Below are 25,289 nucleotides of genomic sequence, written 5' to 3'. Positions count from 1 at the left end.
TTACGCTTTCAGCAAGTGACAGGTGAAAGCGAGCGTCACACCCAAGACAGGAGTCTACCCAATCCAACAGGATACATAAACCAATCAGTTTTCACAGCCATGTGCATTTACCTTCACTTTTGCAAGAAATGATACATGTCAAAGCAGCTCAAGTGGGCAATAATAAGACTGAATCCTCGGCAATGGCTTTTCCATAAAAAAGGCGACGCTATGATACATCACAACAATGGGCCCCATTGTTTAAAAAATACAGTTACAACCCTGAAAGGTAGCATTTGTACAGATGGGAAAACACATTTTCATGGAAAAATAACCTTCATGTTTCTTGAAAGATTTTGATTCATGCCATCTGATTTTTGCTAGGATGAAATTTAATTGGTGCTAAATATCATTGACATATTTCTAGCGTTCATGTTGAATTCCACAACTGGAAAAAGTTCATGGAAAAATGTGTATTCACTCTGCCTTAAAGAACATTTTTTACTTCTAAGCCTTTTACTCTCTTTCCCTCTTACGATGTTGTAAAACATCTTTTCTTGGGTCTCATCAGCTGACCCCTAATTATCCACAGCTCTAATTTTCCCATATGCTTCAGAGACTATTTAGATAATAGTACTTCTATAATCTGGCAATTAGAGTTTATATCTTTTTAAGTAAACTCCCAGGAGAAAAGATGGAAGTTGTAAACTGGGACCATGCCCAACGGTAGAGTAATAATAATGATTTAAAATTTTATTTTATAGTGACAATTACTGAATATTTATGATGTGCCAGTCACTGAGCTAAAAAATAAATGCGATCCTATTTATCTTTGACAACAATCCTATATAATAGGAACCCGAAGAAAATGAACATTAGATAGGAAAACTAGCCTACTGAAGGCTACCTCAAGTAAGAAATGGAGCTTAGTTCAAATCAAGGTCTAACTTCAACACTAACCCTTTTAAACAAATAACTGTATCCTCACCCTATGTTATTGGATAGCCTCATAAAAGCCATTTTTACTTCTTATATACTCGTATGTTTAGTTCAGAGAATCTGTGTGTGTGTGTGTGTCTGAGTTTAAGTTCCTTTGGTTGTATAACAAGCTAGCCTAAAGCTCATTCACTGATATGTCTACCGTGTTTCCCTGAAAATAAGACCTAGCTGGACCATCAGCTCTAATGTGTCTTTTGGAGCAAAAATTAATATAAGGCCCAATCTTATTTTACTACAATATAATACCGGGTCTTATATAATATAATATAATATAATATAATATAATATAATATAATATAATATAATATAATATAATATAATTATACTGGGTATAATATAATATAATACTGGGTCTTATATTAATTTTTGCTCCAAAAGACGCATTAGAGCTCATTCTCCAGTTAGGTCTTACTTTCAGGGAAACAGGGTAACAGCAATCTGTGAACTGAGTCATTAATTGAGGCTGTTAGTATAACAAATATACACGGCTTCTCCGTGTGGTCTGGCATGCTCAGATATGATCACTGAGTTCTAAGAGCAAGCAGAGAAAGGGAGAGAAAGGCAGATAGGTCACATTTTACCGCCTAGCTTCAGAAGTCTTACAGCAGCTCTTCCGCTACATTCTATTATAGCTGACAGAATCTGAGTGGCCTTGCCAGGCTCAAGAGGAGGAGAAAGACTCTCCCTCTTAATGCAAGGTTCTGGAAGAGCATGTGGGCCCAGAAATATAATTTGGGTCATTTTTAATGCAATCTTCATTATATATAGCTCCTATATAAGAATACATAGGAATGTAAATTTACTCTGATGTATAAATCATATATGCATATATATGTGAATATAGAGACACATATGTGTATGTATATATGAAATAATGACTTCTTGACATGATAAAAATTTTCAACCTAGCTGTGATGAAGAACGCAGGATCAAATCTAGGAGGCAATTTAGCTGACACCATTCAGAACCCAGCTACCTTTAATTGTCATTCTTAACCCCTGCTTTTCTTCATACACAGCTTCTTCTGACCAGCAGGATCTCAACCCTCCTGTTTCAGTAGATACTTGCTTTTTTTCCTGTGTCTGGTTCACCTGTATTATGTGCACAACATTCTACAGCAGTAAGGAGCAGTGGGGTCGAGGTGGAGAGTAAACAAATGTTCAGACTGTGGGGTCAGATCAGACTTGGAATCTTGGTCCCAACTTTTACTAGCTAAATAACCTTCGTAATCGATTCACCGCCCCCCCCTTGAGTCTTTGTTTACTTATCCACAAGATGGGAATACTGCTGCACTCCTTATAGAGTTGTTGCTAAGGTGCATTAAATAGCTTCTAGGGAGTGCTTGGTGCAGTGCTCACCACACAACTGTTATGCAGAAAATGTTATCGGAGTTTAATGAATGAGATTTATGGTCTATAAGATCCTTCACGATTCAGGTCCGGTTCACTTCCCTGGCTTCACCACATCCCGTTGTGTTACTTATTATCACTATGCTCTAAACTCTATGAACTTCTTTCCATTTTTTGAAATTGTCCTAGCCTCAAAGCTAATGTATTTGTTCTTTCTTCCTCTGGAAGATCCATACCTGAAAGCATTGCATGGTTACTTCCTTCCCATCAGTCAGATAATCATCTCATTGGAGAGGTCTTTTCATAATCAACCTCTTATCTCCAGGACTTCAATAATTCTTCCTAATAATTCTTTATCATGTTATCATATTTATAGTCTAACAATTCTTTCTACTCAAAATTACCTTTATTATGGACTTACTTGCTTTTTAATTATATGGCTCCCTCACAAGAATGTGAATTGTGATCTTCTCAGTCTTGTTCCAGGGCCTAAACAGTACGAGAGCAACAGTAGGCCCTCAGTACATACTGGAAGGATAGATGGATGGACGGGTGGATGGATGGATGGATGGATGAATAGATGAATGGATGGATGGATGAATACACTTGTGTACAGGTGTGTTTATGTGTATCTAATGAGGGTACAGTAAAAGAAAAGTGGGGAAAAGAGGAAAGCTTTAAAAAGACCAATATATGAAATGTCATTTTGGTGGGAGAAATGAGACTGACATTTACCTGCTGTCCCTCACTGAAGGGATACAACAGAAAGGGAACTGGGTGGCTGCTCCTTATTAACTGTAGGGCTTGCATTGGAGACAAATTTACCCCATGCTACAGTGAAATCATTCCATGTGTACCTTTGCCTTGATGTTCTTCATTTGTTCCCTCAGGCCTGGTAAATTGTTGCTCTAGGGATTCTCTCTCTTCCTTTCACTTCTGGTCTTTTGGGTTTAACTGTGGGTATAGACCTGTATGCCTCTCAATCAAGATAATCTGCCTTCCTTTTCCAGGAAACAGTGTTTAAAAAGTCTCAAAAACCAAAGCATTGCACATGCAAATCATTCCTCCAAAACCAAAACAATTCTAAAAATTACCCAAGCTTGCATAAAAATAAATGTTAAATTCATTAGATTGGCTATTTTTACTTTTTTGTCCTTTTCACTGGAGCTATTTGGCAACTGAAAATTCATCAGTGTATAAATGAATGATGTGCTTATGTAAGAAGCTTCTAATTAGCACATATATTGAAATGTGGAGCATTTTCTATGTAACATTCTCTGGCTGAGGTTGAAAACCAAGGTCTGTCTTCTGAAATACGCGGACAGCTGCTGTGCACTTAAAAAAATAAATAAATAAAAGGAAAGGAAATAAGTTGTGAACTTGGGACTGTGGAATGGAACCTGACTGTATCTCCTGAACAGATGTTTCAGGTCTGGGACATTTTGCATGGAGTCATTAGAGACTTCATATCCAAAGGTTCCTGGGGAGCTGTCTGACTGTTTTGCTTAATTAATAGATCTCTTTGCAACTCTAGAAGCAGAGGAGCCAGGGGACAAATATAGGTGTGCGGTATTGCTTTTCCATGAAAAAATGTTACAGTTACCTAAGGCAGTTTTGGACCGCTTCCCAAACCTCCACGAGCCTCAGTTTCCCTATCCTTAATTAAAGAGGCTATGAATCTCTCCTTGGTTCACAGGGATGTGTCAGAGGACCCAGATGAATAAACTATACCAAAGACATTTGCTTTCTGACAACACTATTTTTTAAAATTCTTAGTGCATTATTTTTCTCTATAATCATCTTTAATTCGGGCTATAATAATTTTGTGCATTAGAACTGTCTTACGGACATTAAAATAAAAAAATAAAAAAATAAAAATTTAAAAATACACAAATAAAATAAAATATGCTACATAAATTCTGGAGGTTCAGAGGCAAACTAAGTTACGATCAGGACCTCTAGTAATCTACCTGAGAATGCATTATCACTTAGAGACTAGAATCAGACATAACAGGTATCTACAAATTCTGGCTTTACCTTGTAGTAACTGCGGTATTTTTTGAAAAGTTATCATCCTTTCTTAGTTAATTCCCTTACATATAAAATGAGAATATTAATAATTTACCTACCAAAGGGGGATGTTCTGAAAATTTCAAGAGATAATATATGCAATGCTCTTGGCACTTCTTTCTAGTACACAGTGATAAATATTATTTCTTAACTAATCAACGAGAACCTAATAAAATAATAATGATTGAGGGATTGTAGTCATAAATATGATATTCTCACAATAGTTTAATGGCACTAAACAATTTATATTTTTCATCATTTGTGTTCAACATTCAACGAGAAATTGAGTACTAAGCAATTTGATAACAGCTTCAAAAAAAGAAAAAGAAAGAAAAAGATTAAGAGAGAAATTTGCTCTCATGTGCTCACTGGCCACTCTCTTTTCTCCATAAGCCTGGACACTTGGGGAATTGAGGAAGTGAACATGAAAATCTCAACAGGGTGCTTTGTGCAGCAGCTAAAAAGGCACCTTTCTTCCTGTCCTGCTGATTTACACAGTGATCGATGATAAACATCATCACTAAGCTCCATGCCTCACTTTGCAAAGTACCACTCTTTAGCTATTAAGAGGATATTGTTTTAATATTGACAGGGAAATCAAAGTGTTTCACTGAGTGGTGGTTGCATGTTTTCTTCCTGGTGGAATAGGATTTCCTAGTGTCTTTGGCAGGAGAACGCCACTTTCCTCTCCATACCCCCAACCAATTGGAAAATATGTCCACTCTCTTTGTTTTCTCAAAGAGTCTTCCTATTCACTTAGTTTAGTTCCCTCATGACTTGGAGTAATTTCACCTATAGAAGACAGATGACTTCAATCCTCCATCTTGAGTATGAATTGCAATACAAACCAAATTAGATAAAATAAATCAATAATACCCTTGCAGGCCAAATTCTCTTAAGTAATATTTACAGAACAATTGCCCACTTTGTCTGTATACTTTAATCCATTAACACGCTACATCTGGCACCTGAATAAATGTTACTCCAGCTGAATCTAAATGAATTAGGTTTCCATCATTATTTTATGTTGAGTGAAAGGTTAGTAAATTTTCATTTCTTTAAAAAAAATTGATTTTGAAATGAAGCAAAAAGTTGATGTGTCATCAAGTCCTTAGATTTTGTTTGAGTGGCTATTGAAATAAGCTGAACGCTCACTGATGGCTTCTATGCAATTTATGGATCACTGCATTTGTACCTTTTATGTTTTGAACCCCAAATACAATATAAAGCCCAGTACATTTGTATTTGGATTCTCACTTGGAAAGCAGACCTCAGATAATGAACAACAGACACACACACTGAACTGTGGCTTGGAAAACATCAAAGTGGGTTTTGTGCTTACAAAATGAATAGGACACCTAAAGGTGACTGTGGCTAACACACACATAACTGAAAGATCTCGGTCAGTCCAATTTGTTTCAGCTTCATGTAAACTATAAGTGAATTAATTAGTCCCTCCAGTTCCCACACTACCAATACAGTGTAGTGTATTACACAGAAAAGGCTATGTAGACAAGACATTCATTCAATCAATGGTTTGAAATTGGGAAGGCTGTCAAACACTTTCTTTGAACAAATACCAGGGTCATAGTTGTGTCAAAACTTGGCTCTCAACTGCAAAGGTGTGACATTGAAAACCTAGTCCGAGAAGTTGAGGAAACAGAATGAAAAAAAGAGTTGAGTACGTGCTTAGACAGATGTATAAAAGGCCTATGCATCAAAAGGAGTGACAAGACTCTTAGTGATAGAGTTCTCGCTGGATGTACATTTCAGGGTGAGAGGTTACCTTATGTTTCTAGCCTCCCTCTGCCCCCACAATGCCAAGGCAAACTACTCATGGGCATGTTTGAAATTATAGCACAGTGGTTAAGGCAGAAGTTTAGTGTTCGGAAGCCTAGACTCAAGTACTGGTGCTGCTACTTACTTTCGGAGTCATGGGAGAATCATTAAACCCTTTTGTAGGTTTTTCAAATGGAAATTAAAAAAAAAAAAAAAAAGACTTAATTTTTACAGTCATAGTGAGAATTAAACGAGGGGAAAAATGATAGAGGCATAAAGGGAAGGGGAGAGAATGAATGACACTTTAAGTAGGAGGTGGGTCTCCCTGTCATTGCCCTCTAGGCATGTAGGCATGCGGTAGGATTGAGATGGGAGACTTGAATCTCTTGTTCTCTTGGGCGGTCCTAATATATATGTCTCTTTTATTGTTGGCCCAGATCATCATGCTGAATATCACCTTAGTAGTTGAGGATTTTGCCTTTTGTTTTTTGGTTTTTTTGCTGATGATGACCAGAAAACATGATCCAAGTACTTCTTCTGGTACTCAAACAAAAGCAAATGATCTTTCCACCACTTGGAGAAAAACTGACTGCATTATACTTGAAACAATCGTACAGGCATACCTTGTTTTATCGCACTTCACAGATGTCGCATAGTCAACAAATTGAAGACAAGATCTTCCACCAGCAAAACCTGAAACTGAAAAAAAAAAAAATAATACAACTCGCTTTATTGTAGAGGTCTGGAATTGAACCCCCAATATATCCAAGGTATGCCTCTGCTTTAGTCTCCAACATACCGCCTTCCTAAGAGATTGCTGGTGGTTAATTTTTGACAACACCTAATTTTCTTCATATGTGATGACTTTAAAAGGTTACCTCCAATAACACGGAACCGTGCTTTCTGGGCCAGACCAACTTCTAAGAAGAGTGTACCACTGATGTACATGGATCAGAGTACATAAACTGACACAAGTCAGGGACTACCAAATAGATATATAGAGCCATGAGAAATGACTCTTCCATTTAACTGCTCTCTAAAGTTGTCTGATGCTTGAAATGGAGTCATTCATTCAGTAGAGAAAGCCCATATTTCAGAGATAACTCATGGTACTTATCCAGCAAATTGTGTGGATAAACAGGGGAAAAAATTAGCTACAAAAAGAGAGAGAAAACATTTGTGCCGCAGCCTAAATCACATGGAAAACAATTTACAAAATGAGCATTTTAATAGACAAAGCACAATGTTTCTACTGGTTAAAAAAATGCTGCAAAATGTTCGCAACAATAGTTTGCATCCAAATAGTCAAACTAATTGTTTCTGAATGCAACATAATTGAGTCTTCATTGTGAGAGCTTTAAGAAAACCAAGTAATATAACATGGGCTTTTATGACATTAAAAACAAATAATTTGTGCAGAATTATTATGTTTGAAGAAACACACACCCACTAACCCATTAGATTTCATTAGAGACAGACACAAATTGTTAAATGTTTTGTTTTGTTTTGTTTCTGCTTTGAACTTCACAAAAAATAAAACTCATTTCTCTGGAACATTTCCTGCTCTCCTTAGAAATAAGCTTTCAAAGTATGCATTATAATAAAACTACACTTAAAGTAAACCTGGCACTCCTTACTATCAGCTGTTAATTCTAATTGTTAATAGACTCTCAGTGGCATTTACGGTACTGTCACAACCTCTACAATTTAAAGCAATGTCCAACTAACACTTTGAAAATTTGAGACTCATTGACATAAATGCAAATTTATACTTAAAGAAGATATCTTCTCAGTCAGGAAACTAAAGGAGAGATTCATAATAACCTGGACTAGAGCAAATAGAAACAGAAAACAAAGGAAAATAAGCTTAAGTGCCTTTTGAGAACTCGAAAATGATTCCTAACTTCTGGCTTTTTTTGAGCCCTATTGCACACATAACATTGAAGAGAGAAAGAATTAAGCACAGAAGCAAGTTATGGATCACACACTCTAGTGTAATCAAACTCCAGCAGTTACAGCAAGAGCAAAATGTCAACTCTAGCTAACTACATTATTGAATCCCCAAATCTATGACCCACAAGATAGCCATATTAATTTGGTCATGCCCAGAGTCTCAGTCAGAGAATAAAGTATATCCGACAGAGACAAAAATAAAATGCAAGGTAGTCTATCTTTTAAAATAGGCACAGGCTCTTTTGACCATAATTACTAACTTGTCCCAGTCTGCCTGGAACTTACCTGGCACTGGCCCTGGAAGTCCAGCATTCCGGAAAACCACGCAGGCTCAAAACACTAGGATGGTGGCTTAGTCTCCCATTTAATATGAGCTTCTCATTACTACCGATTTGCTCACCTGAACTTACTTTTGACTAACCGATGTAGAGAACAGTGGTTCTCAGACATCACTGTGCATATGAATCATCTGGAAAGCTATTAAAACACAGTGTCCTGGGCCCCATCCCTTAGATTTTAATCTGTAAATTGAAGTGGGGCCCACGAATGTGCATTTCTACCAAGCTCACAGCCAATACCGATGCTGCTGGTTCAAGTACGACATTTTGTGTAACAGCCATTCAAACTTCACACACCCCTTTCATTTCCCAATTTTCCTTCCTATGTGTTTGAATTTAGTTTTTGAGGGTACTTATGCATCAACAGATAGGTCTTTTTAGAAGGAGAAATATCTCATCTTTGCAAAAATGACGCCGATATAATTAATGGAAAGCTTATCCAATAAACTGATTATTTATTCAACATTACAAGTTGTGACAATTTTATTTACATGAATTGCCTCAGTTATTAAAATGAGGAAGCCTTACTGAAATGCTATTTCAACTTTGGGGAATGACTAGGAAGAACAGGAAAACAGAGATAAGCCTTGTGCATACCCAATGTGTTTACTCAACAGCTGTAAAACCAGAATAACTACAAACTATTTGAAGAAGTTCAGCACAGATTTTGTAAGGAAAACCTCAACTAAATTATCTTAGCAGGCCTATGATTTTTCTGATACCAACTGAGTATCCAATAATTAAATTCTAACCCTCTGGAGTTAGCGCAACCCACAGGGTAAGGACTCAATCCCACAAGACTGCCTCCACTTCAGATGCCAGTCTCAGAAGTCAGTCCCCAAGACCAACTGTACTTCTGACCTACTGGCTGTAAATCTGGTCATAACCACCCCTGGAGGTTCCATTAATTACTAGAATGACTCACTACACCCAGGAAAATACTTTACTTACATTTACTAGTTTATTATAAGGGTTGAAATTCAGGAGCAGCCAAAGGAAAGAGATGCTTAGGACAAGGTGTGGGAAGGGGGCACACAGAGCTTCCCTGTCCCCTCCAGGAAGCACACCGTTCCAGCACCTCAATGTGTTCATCAACCCTACATCTCCCCCAATCTTGTCACGTAAGGGGTTTTACTGAAATTTCATCACTTAGACATGATTTATTAAATCATTAGTCATTTGCCTAACTTAATTTGCATCCCCTCTCCTAGGGTGGGAGATGGCTGAAAATTTAACCCTCCAGGGGTTTTCCTGGTGACCAGCACCCCCATCCTGAAGCTATCTAGAGGTCTCCTCTCAAAGCATGAGTCGTCTCATTAGCATGCAAAAGAGTAGATTCTCAGCATTTTACAAGTCATGTGCCAGGAACCTGGAACAAAGACCCTATTTATTAATATATTTTTTTTTATATTATACCAAGAATTTACTTTTTATTTATCTGCCCCAAAAAGGAAGATATAAGTCTTGGGAGAAAAAGCTATCTTTTCTCAAGTATTCGTTTTCAAAAGTCAGCTTTGTCTCTAACACCTATAAATGCAGTTTGAACCACAGACCATGATGTCCACAACAATGCTGCAAATTCATTATGCTCCCTCTGTTCTACTTATGAGGGTACGAAAGTCAGTGAATGCATTTCACAGAGACTTTTCAGTAGCCCAAACTGAAACTGAAAGAAATTCTCAGGATAAATCCATTGAATTAGAATATCATATTCCGTGAGCATTACTGAGTGCTGAATGTGCTAGTTGTTTCAAGATAATCTTTACAAATTCAACATTTTTTTTTAACAAATGCTAACATTCGTAAAGAGCCTCCAACTTAATCCATTTGCCATTTCTCACGTAAGTTATAAAACTAATCATGCACAAGCACCCACACTCACATACATTGCCCACCTTCACAGGCTGCATATGGACATAAATGACCCGTTGTGTTCTTTTAAGCTGAAAACTGCCCAGTCCCTTGTCAGAGTTGTGATATTTTAATCCCTATTAACATAGTGCTACATTTCCATATATTCTCCAAACTAATAATAGCAACATCAATAACAATATTGGCAACAATTATATTATTAATATTTGAGTACGCTACTGGCCCTGTGCTATGTAATTTATAATACTTTAATTATTACTATTAATCCTTACCAGGCCCAAAACTAAGGTGAAATGAGCAAGGCTCTCACCCTAGGTGCAAACTTTGAGGGACCACCAGAAAGTTAGTAATCAAGGTAAATCAAATTCTATTGCAATTTGGGGGGAAATGAATATTTATGAAATATCTGTGATGAACAACATTTTAAATAAAGACTAAATCAGCATTACTGATTTTTCCTTTTGCCTCAGCTTCTAAAATGGCTCAGCACAGCCCTGTTATTAATTCCTCACAATGACCCTACGAGGTACGAAATAGTATAATCCTCATTTTATGAACAGAAACTCAGAGAAGTTAAACACTTTGTCCAAGATCGCACATAGAGCCAGTGTATCTGTCTGACTTCAAACCTCTTCCACTGTGATATTACAGTGCCTCTCAATATTATGCACTTTTTTTGTGCGTGATATGTAGGGAAACAGTACCCAACCCGAGGTCAAAATCTTGTTAGAAGGGCTCATGGTACCTGCTGAAAGCTGTTATACTTATGGTTATGCTTCATGACAGTGAACGGATACAGATCAGAGTCCGCCAAGAGAAGAGATGCATGGGGCAGAATCCAGGAAGTTTCCAAATCATCCTCTCCCAGGAGAGTCATGGATAGAGTTACCTCTCCCAGCAACCATATAGGACAATATGCAAAAAGCACTGTCAACCAGGGCCGCTAACTAGGCCTCAATGTCCAGAGTTTTTACTGAAACTCAATCACATTGACATGGTTGACCTTTGGTCTCGTGCCACTCCAGAATGAGAGCAGATACCACGTGGCCCAAAGCCTACATCATTGATCACACTGTTAGACTGTTTAGTGTGGTCCAAGGTCTCAAGGTATACACTTAACAGGCAGAACATTCCAACGACCTCGAGATCACTTCCCAGGAGTCAAGGCCAAAGGCAAAGCTCTCTTGGGGAAAGGTGAATTCTTTAATATGTCACGTGTCAGCACCATGAGTCGGAGAGCAGGAGGAGGAGTATGCAGAAGGAGACACACACCTCTTTTTTGGAAAAGAAGATGTAAATCTTAAGTGAATAAAGTAACATGATCCCATAAAATTATATTTAAGAGTCAACTACATTGTCTCTATCTTTACTAGAATAAATACTTATGGAAAAGAATTTCCTTCTCGGCTTCAAGACTGCCCATAGAAAAAAGGGCACTAGACTTTAGGGGAAGCCCGACTGACTTCCTAAATGCACCTCTCTGTTTTGGTGAAGGAGGATGCCTGACTAATACAATCAGCACTGAAGTCAAGAGATCTAAGAAAATGCACGCACAGTCATATATTATTTATAAATAACATCCGCCAGACACCAGAGCTGGTCCATGGTCCTTAACATATTTCCTTAGGACTTGTTGAACAGTATACCTATTGTCCAAACCTAGTAATTAGAAGAGTGTCTAAAAGGTGGGAAGTACACTGCTGGTGATACGTGAGATGGTTTAGGTTATATAAACAAGCAAGTTTTACGTTAATAACTACGTTTCTATTTAATGTGTATTAGAAAATTTTATTGTCAGCCTGCTGGAAACACACTAAAGAAAGTATTGAAGGTTTTAAAAAAATGATCAATTTAAAGAAATATATTAAGTAACTTAAAAAATTAACAGAAGTGGTGCTTGGATATGACACAAGGAAGAGAGGAAAAGAAAATAACCGAAGTTTAGGAAACCATGGATTAGTGAGATAAAAATTTTATCATATCTTTCGAAATAAAAGGATTTTAATTCCATGGCTGCCAGAAAACCAGTTTCTGAAATGGAAATGTAGCCATGTTCAATCTAGTTTAGTTTAGTTTTTTTTTTTTTTTTTTTACTTAGAAATTTCTAAATTGAGGAATTCCCTCAAGGGCCCTTCTTGTGCTAAATCAGTTTTGAAGGGGGACGGGAGGTTCAGAATTCTTTCTAACCAAACTCAGGAAATCTGATCACTATGAAATAAAAATAAATATTACACATAAAGCTGATCATTCTGAAACAGTTCTGAATTGCTTAGTTGATAAAAATGTTCCGTTTCACTCCGTGCTAATGTCTATCATCAGATGCTACAGCCCCCCTGCCCTGTGCCTGATATTTGGATCTCTAACATGGAAAATTAACAGCAGAGCTGAGGCGGAGGCAGGTGGGCCTGGTGGGAGCGGTATTGGGTTCCCCAGAGCTCCTCTCCCACCTCAGTATGACCTTCAGAAAACCGTTCCTCCCCCTGCACCCCACTTTCACATTTGGGAGGGATGGGATGGTGACCTTCTCAGCATATGGTGGGAGGAATGAGCTCCTGTGTGTGAGCACCCTGAAACTCTTGAAATGCAAAGAAGGAGAAGGTGAAGGAACAGCAGGGTTTCTGGCTGCATCTGTGATCACACAGAAGGAGCAGAGCAGGTGGCTAGTGGATGGAACGCAAGGGCCCGATCTGAATATGAAGGGAGGTACAGGCTGTACTTGGAACCCTGACTCCTTTGTTGTAGTAGAGCACAATTAAAATGAATGAGCAAATGTGAAATGGGCGGAGGGAGGATGGATAAAACCATTTCCTGGATCTTTGTTTTTGTTTTTTTTTTTTCCGTTTGCTTTTTTGTTCAACATGGACAGACAGGAAAGAAGCAGTGCTGAAGAAGGCTGGATTTTAAGATTCATAGCTAAAAAGGTGAAATAGCATAGCAACTAGTTATAGAGGCTTTAGAAGTGGACAGATCTGGTTCTCAGTCAGTACTTCCTGTGTGATATTGAAGAAATAACTTAAGCTCTAGTTTTCCTCAACTGCAAAGTGAGTATAGTAATAGTAGCAACTTTATGGAGAGAATTAAATGAGATAATGCAGTGAAACATACAATGCCTGGCACATCATTCTGCCTCTGTTATTATTATTTGTTTAATTTAACCTCTCAAAGTTGCATTTTCTCATTTGTAAAATCATAACAATTAACTACTTTGCGTGTACTTTATTATGTTTAAGAGTCAGCTACATTGTCTCTATCTTTACTAGAATAAATCCTTATGGAAAGGAAGTACTTTATTATGTACGGTGACAATCAAAAGACGTCACGGAAGCCAAGTGTCTGTCACCTGATGGTAGGAGGGATCCTTTCTGTCCCTTGGAGATATAAGTAAAATTAGCTCAAATGCTCTAAATTTTCAAATTTGTGTGATCCCAGTGTTTATTAACACATGCACGCACACACACACACACACACACACACACACGCAGAGTTTCTACATATTTCCCATCTTACTTTCTCACTGTACCTCCGCCTCTAGGCCTGTGTTTTCATGGGCATCCCCCAGAACCCCTGAATCCAATCTGGACAAAAAGTTCTGTCCTCATTCTATTTTCCTAAGAAATCCTATCGCTTTGAACACGCATGAATTCAGCAAATTTACTGAGGATCATGAAATACAGTCTCTTATGACTGCATTCCCCCTACCTTCTGTTCTGGGCCACACACCGCCAGTGTCAATATTCCCAAAGCCTGTCCCACCACATGCCATCCGCCCTGTCACACAGAGCTGGCTGGGGAAGGTAGTCTAATGCCCTTATTGCAACTGCTTTTCTACCCTCTGTCCCCTCCCCCTTTACCCCAATGTCTTGCTTTGTAAACTGAAAAAGCATTGAGTAATTCCAAAGAACCCGAATATGCAAATTAAGAAGACAACTGAAGTTTTAATTCCAAGTCAATTTAGGATATATGCATTGGTGCTCATTCTATGCCATAGACTATGCTAGTGTCTAATAATGCAATGATGATTAAGCGCGGGCAGCTGGGTGTATAAAGAGACAGGAAAATGAATGGTTTCAGGACAGCTTCCTCAATGAAGGGAAGGGTTCATGCGGGGCAATGAAACGGCAGTTCTGGAGAAGGTGAAAAAGGCCCAGTGGGGTAATGAGATCTGTGTGATGAAGATAAAATAACAAACAACAACAGAAAGATAAAAGAGAAGCTTATTTTAGGTACAGAAAAAGCCATGGCAACCAAACAAACAGACAAAAATTCAGAAGCAAGGTATGTTAGGGGAACAAAAAATAATTCATTGTAATTTAGAGTCCAGGCTAGGCACTGAGCTTGGACCTCTATTCCAATGTGTAAATATTTCTTAAAACAAAATACAATCGAAAAGTCTTATTTCAGTACTATTTAGAATACAAATAATTATTAAATCTAGCTCAAAACTGTTAATTAGAATAAAAGCAAGCTTCAAAATGTCCAACTTATCCTCGGAATATACCTTACAATAGACTGGACCAATAATTACACGAGCTTTATGAAACCTCCCTATCTGCAGAGGGGGCACGTAAAACATTTACTACTGAAAAAGTATGAATCTTTCACACTCTGTGCAAGAATCACAACATGTAGGGCATATAGGGCGTATATAGATGCAGCCTTACTTTGTCTCCTCTGAGGGCAAATTTTTCTTTTTCATTACAAGTTACTCATTGCAATGAAAAGAGAATTTGACAGGTAGGACTAAAATTTCCATTAATAAAAAAGGTATAATTTTCATAAAGAGAGGAAAGCATGAAGTTGGAAGCTAAAAAGGCCCCAAAAGAACCTCGACTTAAGAACACAGAACTCAGGAGAAGATCGATATAACATTGAGTGTAGACTGTGCCACTGCGGAGAAATGATAAGTCAGATCTTTTCCACACATACAGATAGTTTTTTTCTTAATTATTTCAAATATTACTTAAGTCTTACCTGCTAGGTTTGAGAAACAATTCAGACATGTTTGAATCCCAGGATTTATTTATTCCAAAAATAGTCAAGGAATGGCCCCTGGTGTTCAGATCACCCTGGCCCAATTTGCCCAGCCCTACACCTTTTATTCAAGCTTGGGTGCCAGGGTTTTCATTTACTTTCCAGTGCATCAGTACCAACGTGTGATGAGCATTTATTTAAAATAACTTTCGTCTACACTGTAAGAGTAGTTGAATAACATTTGAAGTACCCTAATCAGGAATCTATAATCCAGGTGTTTCATTAGCACCTAAGTTGTGTACACTCCAGAGGTGGCTGCATTAGTGCTTCAAACATCACTCTATAAATTTGCCACAGTGTATATTAGTTAATATAAAGGATATTAAAAATGATGTTTTTGTTGTCGAAAAGCCACAGCGGTGGCTTTGTGGGAAATCATTTGTCGAAAAGTGTTAATAAGATCAACACATTAATGCCTTTAGATTATTACTCCAGGTCTGAAAGTCCTTTGAAAGGCCAATCCCCTGAAAATGGAGGTATTCGTAGGGATTTGTGGCCTTGCTGATCTTGCTGCATCCCCATGGGAATGAGTCTTTCACACAGTGGTATTTGTCAAAGGGTATAAAAGGATGGAAAGTCTTTACTGAGCATCAGGATCAGGTTGCATGACTGTTTATTCACCTACTTACTAACAATGTTGCCTGTGCGCCAGATTTTGACTTGAGACTGGATGCCATTGAAACATAACACCCAACAGTGTGGCTGGATTGGGTGAAAGCATATAATTCCCACTTAGTTTAACTGTTGGAGGTGACCAATATGTACCCAAAGAACTTGACCTGTTGGGTAGCCAAATGGTCTTTTCCTGGGCTTCAGAAATTCCAGCCTCCATAGATACACACACATGAAAGCATCCCGTATCAAAGTCCTGCGTCCTTAGCACTGGGATGATTTTGTTCCATCGACCAATATTTGACGATGACTGGAGACACTGTGGTTGTCACTGTTGGAGGAGGGGGTCCTACTAGCATCTGGCGGTTAGAGACCCAGGATGCTGCCAAACATCCTATAATGTATAAGACAGCACCATTTTCTCCAACAAAGAATAGTATAGTCCCAAATGTCAATAATGCTGATTTTGAAACCCTAAGCTAAAGAGAGAATTGCATAAGATATAAGATAAAATATTGTGACTGTAGTTGTTATCACTATATTGCATAATTGAAATTTGCTAAGAAAGCAGAACTTAAATGTTCTCAAGATAGATAGATAGACAGACAGACAGACAGACAGATAGATAGATAGAGGTGATGCATGTGTTAATTAACTAGATAGGGGAAATATTTTCACAAAAGAAAACAAAAAAGACGTGATCGGTGCCCAGGCCCTGGAAAGTGATGAAACCCTATCCTCCAAGTTTTCTTCAGGACAGGCACTTCTCCATTTCCTTTCAGAATATTCTCTCCATCCCATCCCAAACTTCCCTTTCCCTCTCAAATAAAATATCCCTCTCAAATAAAATATGTAATATCCCTCTCGAATAAAATATCAATATTTTATTTGACATCAAATAAAATATCTAATATCAAATAAAATATCTAATATCTCAAATAAATATCTAAGGGGAACTTTCAAAACAGCTCATGAAATACATAAACCTGTTCTTTCCTGGTGAAGAAAAGGAGCCCAAAACTGAAGTCTTTCAGGTATTCCAGAGGGGCTGGTATGTGGGCAGAGAAGGAGATATTTACATCCCCAAGAATTTAAAGTTTGAAAGCAATGAGAACATATCAAGTATTAATATCTCAATAAACTACTCTTCCTTACCTTTGAAGAAACTAAAACTTTATTCCACGGGTTTTGGGGAATTGGCATTACATTTTCTTTGTTCTTCCTTTTGTCTAGAAAGCAGGAGGGGGAAGCCTCATAGGGCTACACACCACTGTCAACAGTAATAATGGGATGATGGTGATGATGGTGATGATGCTGATGAAAGTGATGGGCATGGAGATGATGACGGTGGTGGAGATGGGGATGGGGATGATGGTGATGATGATGGTGGAGGTGGTATTGTTGATGATGATGGTGATAAAGATAACTACTGCTCAAGGATCACTTTCTTATAAGCCATGCACGATGCTACAAATGTGCCTGATTCTGTTTTGATCTTTTTCTACAATACCTTTTTACAGAGGTATTGCAATTCCTATTTTATGGATGAGGAAATAAAGGCCAAGGAAGTGATTTAGGCTTCCCCAATTCACACTGATAATAAAAGGTAAGGGATTCAAACCCAGTTTACAAATCTCTGATATTCAGACCCAACAAAATGCATTCCACAAAAATATTCAGTACTTATCATGTGCTAGGCATTTATTTTGGGCCAGAGATAAATTAGAGTAAAAGGGGCAGGTGGCTCTTAATCACTAAGTTTTACTACCTATATGATAAACATTTTTCAACGATGGTACTACAGCAAACTGTTTTCTTTGCTTAAAACTGAATTATTTCATTAATGCTTCTCACTCCACATGTTTGTTATCCTTTGGTTCCCATTCAAAGCAGATGTCATTGTGACTTTTGCTCACTTTTTAGGTCAGCCAAACACAAGCATTAGAACAGAGCAAAATTTTTCCGATTTTCTCAGCATCAAATAATAGAACTTGGGACAAGTTTCCTAAACTAGAGCTCAAGCTCTTGTAACTTTAGAGACTTGGAGAGTAGAGAGTTTACTTGAGGCAAAATTTTCTGCATTAAAAATGGTACTGAAATCCAGGATTCTCTAATCATAAAAGATTCATTCTTTGCTGTCAGCAGATTCTATGTCACCATTCTTACCTAGGCAATAATGCTTTGTCCTTAGTGACTGAGATTGTGTAACTGGAGATTAGCCTGAGGAAGGACCCCAGCCTCCAGGCCTGAAGGAGAAGGGGTTTTGCACCAGAAACTTACAGGTTTTGTCACATGGCAGTGCAATTCCCAGGTGTGGAACTGTAAACCTAACCCATGTTACCCTGATAACAAATGTGACAGCATCACAGAATTGTCATAGAAAAGTATTTAAGGGTATCCATTTTCAAAAAACATAAAGAAGGAGACGTTCAGGACCAACGGACAGAACAAATCTCGGTCCACAATGAAATGTTACCTGTAGCAAGTGACCTATTAATTTCAGCCATACTTACTCTGAAACAAATGTCTCACCAGTTTTTGTTTGTTAGTTTCCCAGTTTTCTTCATTAGTAATGGTTTTCTAAATTTGAATAAAGAAATCAGTAGTTTTACATAAGAAATGTTCAGGAAATCATTTTAAAACTTGGTAAATGAGGGACGCTGTCTAGCAGACATTTTGTATTCTTTAAGGGAACAAGGATATTTTGTCACTAGTTATGAGGCCATGAACTAGGAAAAAAATGTCGGTTGCTAAATAATATTCCAGTGGATTGTAATGGGAGAGAGATTATAAAATTGAGATTTAAACTGGAAGACCAAAGAAAGCAATGGAAATTAACTGAGACAGTCAGAAAGTAAAATTGAAAAGGCAAGGAAATGAAACTTACAGAGGAAATATGAAACCACAGTATGAAGGACTGCTCAGGATATTAGCATGGTGGAAACTGAGCGCCTAAGTGCTCTATTGATAAATGGAGCCATCATTAATCTCTTGTGACAAGATACTTTGGAGTAACCAAACTGTGATGGTCCCAGGCCCAGAATATCCTGTGTTATCCTCAGGATTGAAGATGACTTCTATATACAGTAATCACTGCATCGTGTTTCTCCATTGCAGTCAATTTTAACAGAAATGGCTTTCAAAAGCTGTCTTAACAAAAAGTGATTTAGGGGGAAAAAAATAGAGTATGCAACTCCAGTTATTCGAGTTATTTCTTTTTTCACAGTGCTCACTTAGGCATATTTGATTTTGAAGTTCTATTTGGAGGGGCAGAGCTACTATGTCATTTAAAGCTGAAGTAAGAAGTGGGAGGTTTGCACTTGGTTGAGGGTTTTCCAACACAACACCCCTCTCCAACGAATTGTACAATTAGTGCTGTTTATACATTTATAAACTTCACTTTATGAATGCATGCTCTTTATGACAGAGATTTTCAGGGAGAGGTTATAATAGAAGTTGGACAAATCCAAATCTACACTGTTATCTCTCAGGGAAAAAACAGAATTTATAGCATATGGAAAGGCTTTCCTTAGCAGATGAAAGAGAAAAGGAGGGACTTCCTATTTGCTACAATAATTATAGAACCTTACAGAAAGACGACAAATACAAAATAATGACAAGACAGAAATCACCCCCCCACACACAACCCACCACACACACACACACACACACACACACACACACACACACACACGTTGTGTTCCCCTCCATCAAAAAAGAATCACATTGCTGGTCTGGGAGGGCTGACTCTGGAATCACGCCCTGTTTCATTTTAACTTGACTTCTTACCAGTGTGAACTCGAGCAAATCATTTTACTTCTCTGAGTCTGTTACACCATATTGAGTGTAGATAATAATAGTACCTATTTCTGTTAGGGTTGTTTTGAAAATTAAATAGTTGAGGTAGAAATGCTTAGCAACCTGCCACACAATAAATACTCAGTAAGGGTAGGAGCTTGTAGTGGATTGAATGGTGGCCCCCAAAAGGTATGTCCATGTCCTCAAGCCTGTGAATGTGACTTTATTTGGAAAAGGGTCACTGCAGATATAATTAAGGATCTCAAGATGCGATCATCCTGGATTATCCAAGTAGTCCTTAAATCAAATAAAGGATCCTTATAAGAGACAGAAGAGGAGAAGACACACAGAAAGGAAGACAAAGTAGTGATGGACGCAGAGATTGGAGTGATGCAGCCACAAGCCAAGGAATGTCAGGTGCTACCGGAACCTAGGAAAAGACAAAGACGGATTCTCCCCTCTAGCCTCAGAGGGAGTACAGTCCTACCGATAGCTTAATTTCAGGTTTCGACTCTCCAGAACCAGAAGGCAATACATTTCTGTTGCTTGAAGCTACCCACTGTGTCATAATTTGCTACAGCAGCCCTACGAAACTAATATGGAGCTACTTTTTAACAGCTTGATTGAAATATAATTTATATACCCTATAATTCGTCCATTTAAAGTGTACGATTCAATGGTTTGAGGATATATTGCATTATTGTTTTCTTACACTGTAGTAAAATACATATAACATTTTAACCATTTGTAAGTATACAGTCCAGTGGCGTTACTTACATCACTATGTATTTCCCAAGCTTTTCATTACCCAAAGCAGAAACTCTATATCCATTAAGCAATAACTCCCCATTTCCCCCTCCTCCCTGACCCTGGTAATCTCTAAACTACTTTCTATAACACAACTTTTTATTACTTACTATTTCAACTTCTATTATTTCTGCCATAGTAAAAAAGTTGGAGACGTGATAGTGCTTACTCTGTTACTAGACCGAGGTGATTTCAGCAAAATGTAATTACCAGATAGTGGCCTAAAAACGAAAATATTTGTCAATTTCCAATATGTGTGCTATATGAAGAACCAATCAGAAGCCAAGAGAAAAGTGACAGGGTTCTGAAGGCAATTACACAAGAAGGGACACCTTCCTACCCAACTCGAATTTCGGTAGCCTGGCATATCCTTGCATTATCAGTGGATTTAAGCCTTTTGTCCTCCTATGTACATAGTGGGCATTTGTGGTCTCCAGAAATCTTATCTATACCTCATTGACTCAGTTATATTGACAGTGGGCAGGATTTCTAGTTCGCTTTCCTCTCGCTGTTACAAAAATTCCCTGTAATTTATCTATTACACAACTTATGATTTTTTGTTCCAGTTAAAATATGGTTTCTTAGGGAAATATTTTATAGTATTTATTTTATTGTCCTATTTATCCATTAATTCAAAAATTTTTTAATTAGGGGAAATGACACACGATTCTAGGCACTATAAAGGAAATAAATGAGTATAATTTATACTTTTATTTATCATGATAACTGCTGCCTAGCAGGCTTTGGAGTGAGTACAAAATATAAAAAGTTCTTTTCACCGATTGTTTTAAGGATGCATAATGGTTGGGGCTTAGTTCACAGTGGATCGTAGTTCAAACTATTTTCCAGAAATTTTTTCTGTCCCTTAGACAACACCAAGAAATTCCATGTATCATGTAGTGAATGTAGAAATAATCTTATCTGGGCTTAGGTCCTAGTACTACTACCATTAAAAGCAGACAGACCTTAGGTAAGACATCTAACCACTCTAGATCTAATTCTCCTCATTCTTAATAAAGGATGATGCTTTAATCTACTTCTTACGGTTATGAGCATTAAATGAGATAAATTGTTTAAAACTATTAGCACAGTGTCGAGCACAGGAGTGTTTCAGAAATGATACCCCAAATGACCATGTTGTAAGGCAAGAGATCTAATATACATATTAGGTAGTTAACAGTTTCAGAAGGTTTCCTTTTCTCTGTAAAATGTCTCCCCTTATTTTTAAGGGCATCTTAGATTTCTGTTTTATTTGAATCTTAAAGATAAGATATGTGGTGTGAGATTACACCCCGATTGATGGCTAGTTCCCTCAATATTCCTAAAATGTCACCCTCCTCATTCATAGATCCAGTGAACATTTATTAAGTATTCACCATCTCAAGGGTGCTTGGCTCCATGCTACTACATCCCAGATGCTTGTGGTGCAGTAGTATAGACAAATTATTAAACAATAGAATGAAAGTTATATTAAGAGGATGTGCAGAGGAAGGACTAAGAAGGGGGCATGTAACTCCACCTTGCAAAGGTAGAGGAAGTGGCATTTCAGGGGAGTCTGGCATCATATAGGAAAGGTAAGTAGGAAGGAAGGCAAGATAAGGTTCAAGGCACAAAATAGGGCATGACATGGTTGGGGACTTGTATGTTTGCTTTCTGTGCAACAGGCAGATACCCATGGGAGTGTGGCAGGAGCTATGAATGACAAAAGACAACCTAGATCTAAGGACTTTGAGTTCTCTCTCAAAGACAATGGGGAGCAATTGTAAAGCTTTAAATTGATATCTGGATCGTACTTTCTACCTACCTCACTTCATTCTTCCCACAAATAACTCGTTTCGTGCCAGGAGATTTGCCTGATGAATGGCAGAGCCCTGGCTCTCAAGGCACTCATAGGCCAGTAACGGGCATGTGGGTAAGCATATAATCACACCATGGTACACTAATCACAGTGACAGAGGTAAGTAGAGGTAAGATGCTTTGTGAGAACAGCTGAAAGGCACCTAACCAAGTCTTGGCAAGATCCAAAAAAAAAAAAAAACAGACCTCGAGAAGTATTTTCTAAATGAAGCCTTGAAAGATCAGCAGAGTAGAATGTTAAGGAGTGTGGGCAGAAGAATGCACGAGGCAGAAGAAGCAGTATGTGCAAATCTATTGTGCAAATCTATTGTACCAATGCAAGAGAGAGCATGTGGAATTTAGGACACCAAAAGTAGTTCAGTCTGACTAGGGCTGCAGGTGGAAAGTGGAGGATGAATAGAGACAGAGCTGAAGACAGAAAGAGATGGCGTCATTCTGGAAAGGTCTCTCTAAGCCAATTTTTGGGAGTTCGGACTTTATTCTGAAAACATTGGGTATCTAAAAAAGGTCTGAGCATAAAAGTAGCATAATCATTTTTGTACCATATAAAAGTCACTCTGGCTATGTATAGACAAGTGCTTGAGGGGTCATACTGGAGATAAGAAGACAAGATAAGAGGCTGTGGTAAAAGTTCAGAGTATCTTAAATAGGATAGTAGCAGTGAGTAGAGTTTAGAGAGATATTTAGGTGACAGAAGTGACTAGACTTGCTGATGTGATAGTGAAGGATATGGAGGAATTAAGAATAATACCAGGATTTCCGGTATGGCAGCCCGGTGGCTGACTACATTTTCATTCTGATGTGGATCTCAGAAGGAGTTGTGCTTTGGGAGAAAAAGACGAGCTCAGTTTTAAATATGTTAAACTGAAGGAAGAAGCATTCCTATTTTTTAATATTTAAAACCGAGAATATTAGAATAGAGAGAGATACCTAGGAGGGAGTTGATATTCAAAATGGACTGGAAATACAAATTTGTGATTCATCAGCAAAGAGGTGGTCACAGAATCCTTAGGAATATTTTTGAGACCGCCCGAGGTAGAGGAAACAGAATGAAAGAAAAAGAAGGATAAAGACAGAACCTGTTAACAACCAACATGTAGAAGTGGTGATGGTAGAGGATCACACAAAAAAGACCTGGGAGGGACCGGCAGAGGCAGGAAGAAACCCACAAGAGAGTACTACTACATCATCCAAGGGAGACGTAACAGGAAGAGAAGTCGGTACTGTCATGAGGTACAGACACGTATAGTTATGTGTGCGTGACAATGTTTGGGTCAACGACAGACCAATACATGAGGGTGGGCCCATAAGATTAAAGTGGAGCTGAAAACGTCCTATTACCTAGCGAAGGTGAAGCCATCATAATGTCATAGAGAGACGTCTAGCGTCACGTGTTTATGGTGACGCTGATGTAAACAAACCTACTGTGCTGCCAGTCATGTAAAAGTATAGCACCTACAATTACATACAGTGCATAATACTTGATAATGACACTAGACAACTATGCTATCAGTTTATGTATGTATTATACTACACTTTTCCTCGTTATTTTAGAGGGTACTCTATTTACAAGAAAAAAGAAGTTTGTAGTATAAAACAGTGTGCCACAGTATGCTGGCAACGGCTTCATACATCTCAGGTTTACGCCTTTCTTGATTGCATCATTTTCTCTTGTGCTTGATTTAATCTCACGCTGTTTTATAAATATAGTGTTGCCTAACTGTGTAGTGTTTATAAAGTCTATAGTCGTATACAGTCATGTCCTAGGCCTCACATAACTGACTTACCCATAGCAACTCCCAGTCCTAACAGCTCCATTCATGGTAAGTGCTCTATACAGGTGGACCATTTTTTATCTTTTATACCGTATTTTTACTGCACACTTTTTTATGTTTACGTATGTTTCGATACACAAATACTTACTGTTATATTACAATTACTTACAGTATTCAGTATAGTAACATGCTCTACAGGCTTGTAGCCTAGGATCGATAGGCTATTCCATACAGCCTAGATGTGTAGTAGCTTGTACCACCTATCAATAAGTTTGTATGAGTGCACTCTATGATGTCCGTACAATGTCAAAATCACCTAACAACACATTTCTCAAAATATATCCCCATTGTTAAGTGGCACATGACTGCAGTTTAAAATAAAAACTAAAAAACAAACATTTTGGACAGATAACTACAGACGCATATGAACAAAAGTCAAGAAAATATTAAGAATGGCAGTAAGATCATTAGTAAGCAAACTGATGCATTTGTTCAAGCAAGCGATGATGAGATCTGGGCTAGTTTAATAGCAATGGGATTATTAGCAAGGGAAAGATTTACAGATTTGGACGTATTTGGGGATTACAGATGACAGGATTTACAGATGAGGGATGAGGAGAAAAACAGAGTCAGGAAGAAGAGAAATACTTAAGTAAGTTAGGGAGTTGTTGAATTTGAGGAACAACTGAGATTACCAAGTAGAACAGTAAGTGAAGAAAAATGATCTTCAGATTAGAAGTCAGAAAAAGTGAAATCAGATGAGAAATGTCAGTTATGCCAGTGAGTGAGGAATGTGTGCAGAGCGAGAAGAGAGACAAGGAGAAGACTGTGGAAACATCATCTTATACAGGAGAAGATGGAATGCATAGAGGAGCACTCACTGAATTAGAGAGAGCGCCACGAAAACAGTGTTGTCCAAACCAACAGAAACAAGGAAAGGAGTATCCACAACATTAAATGCTACAGAAGGCTTCAATTACATGGGATAGTACTCCTGGATTGACTCAAGAAAATCCAGTTCTTATTCTAGTTACTTATAGTGTGAAGTGACAAAGAATAGAATGCCCCTG

Source organism: Rhinolophus ferrumequinum, chromosome 24, assembly GCF_004115265.2.
Source record: "Rhinolophus ferrumequinum isolate MPI-CBG mRhiFer1 chromosome 24, mRhiFer1_v1.p, whole genome shotgun sequence".
NCBI lineage: Eukaryota > Metazoa > Chordata > Mammalia > Chiroptera > Rhinolophidae > Rhinolophus > Rhinolophus ferrumequinum.
Note: the sequence above shows the minus strand (reverse complement) of the source record.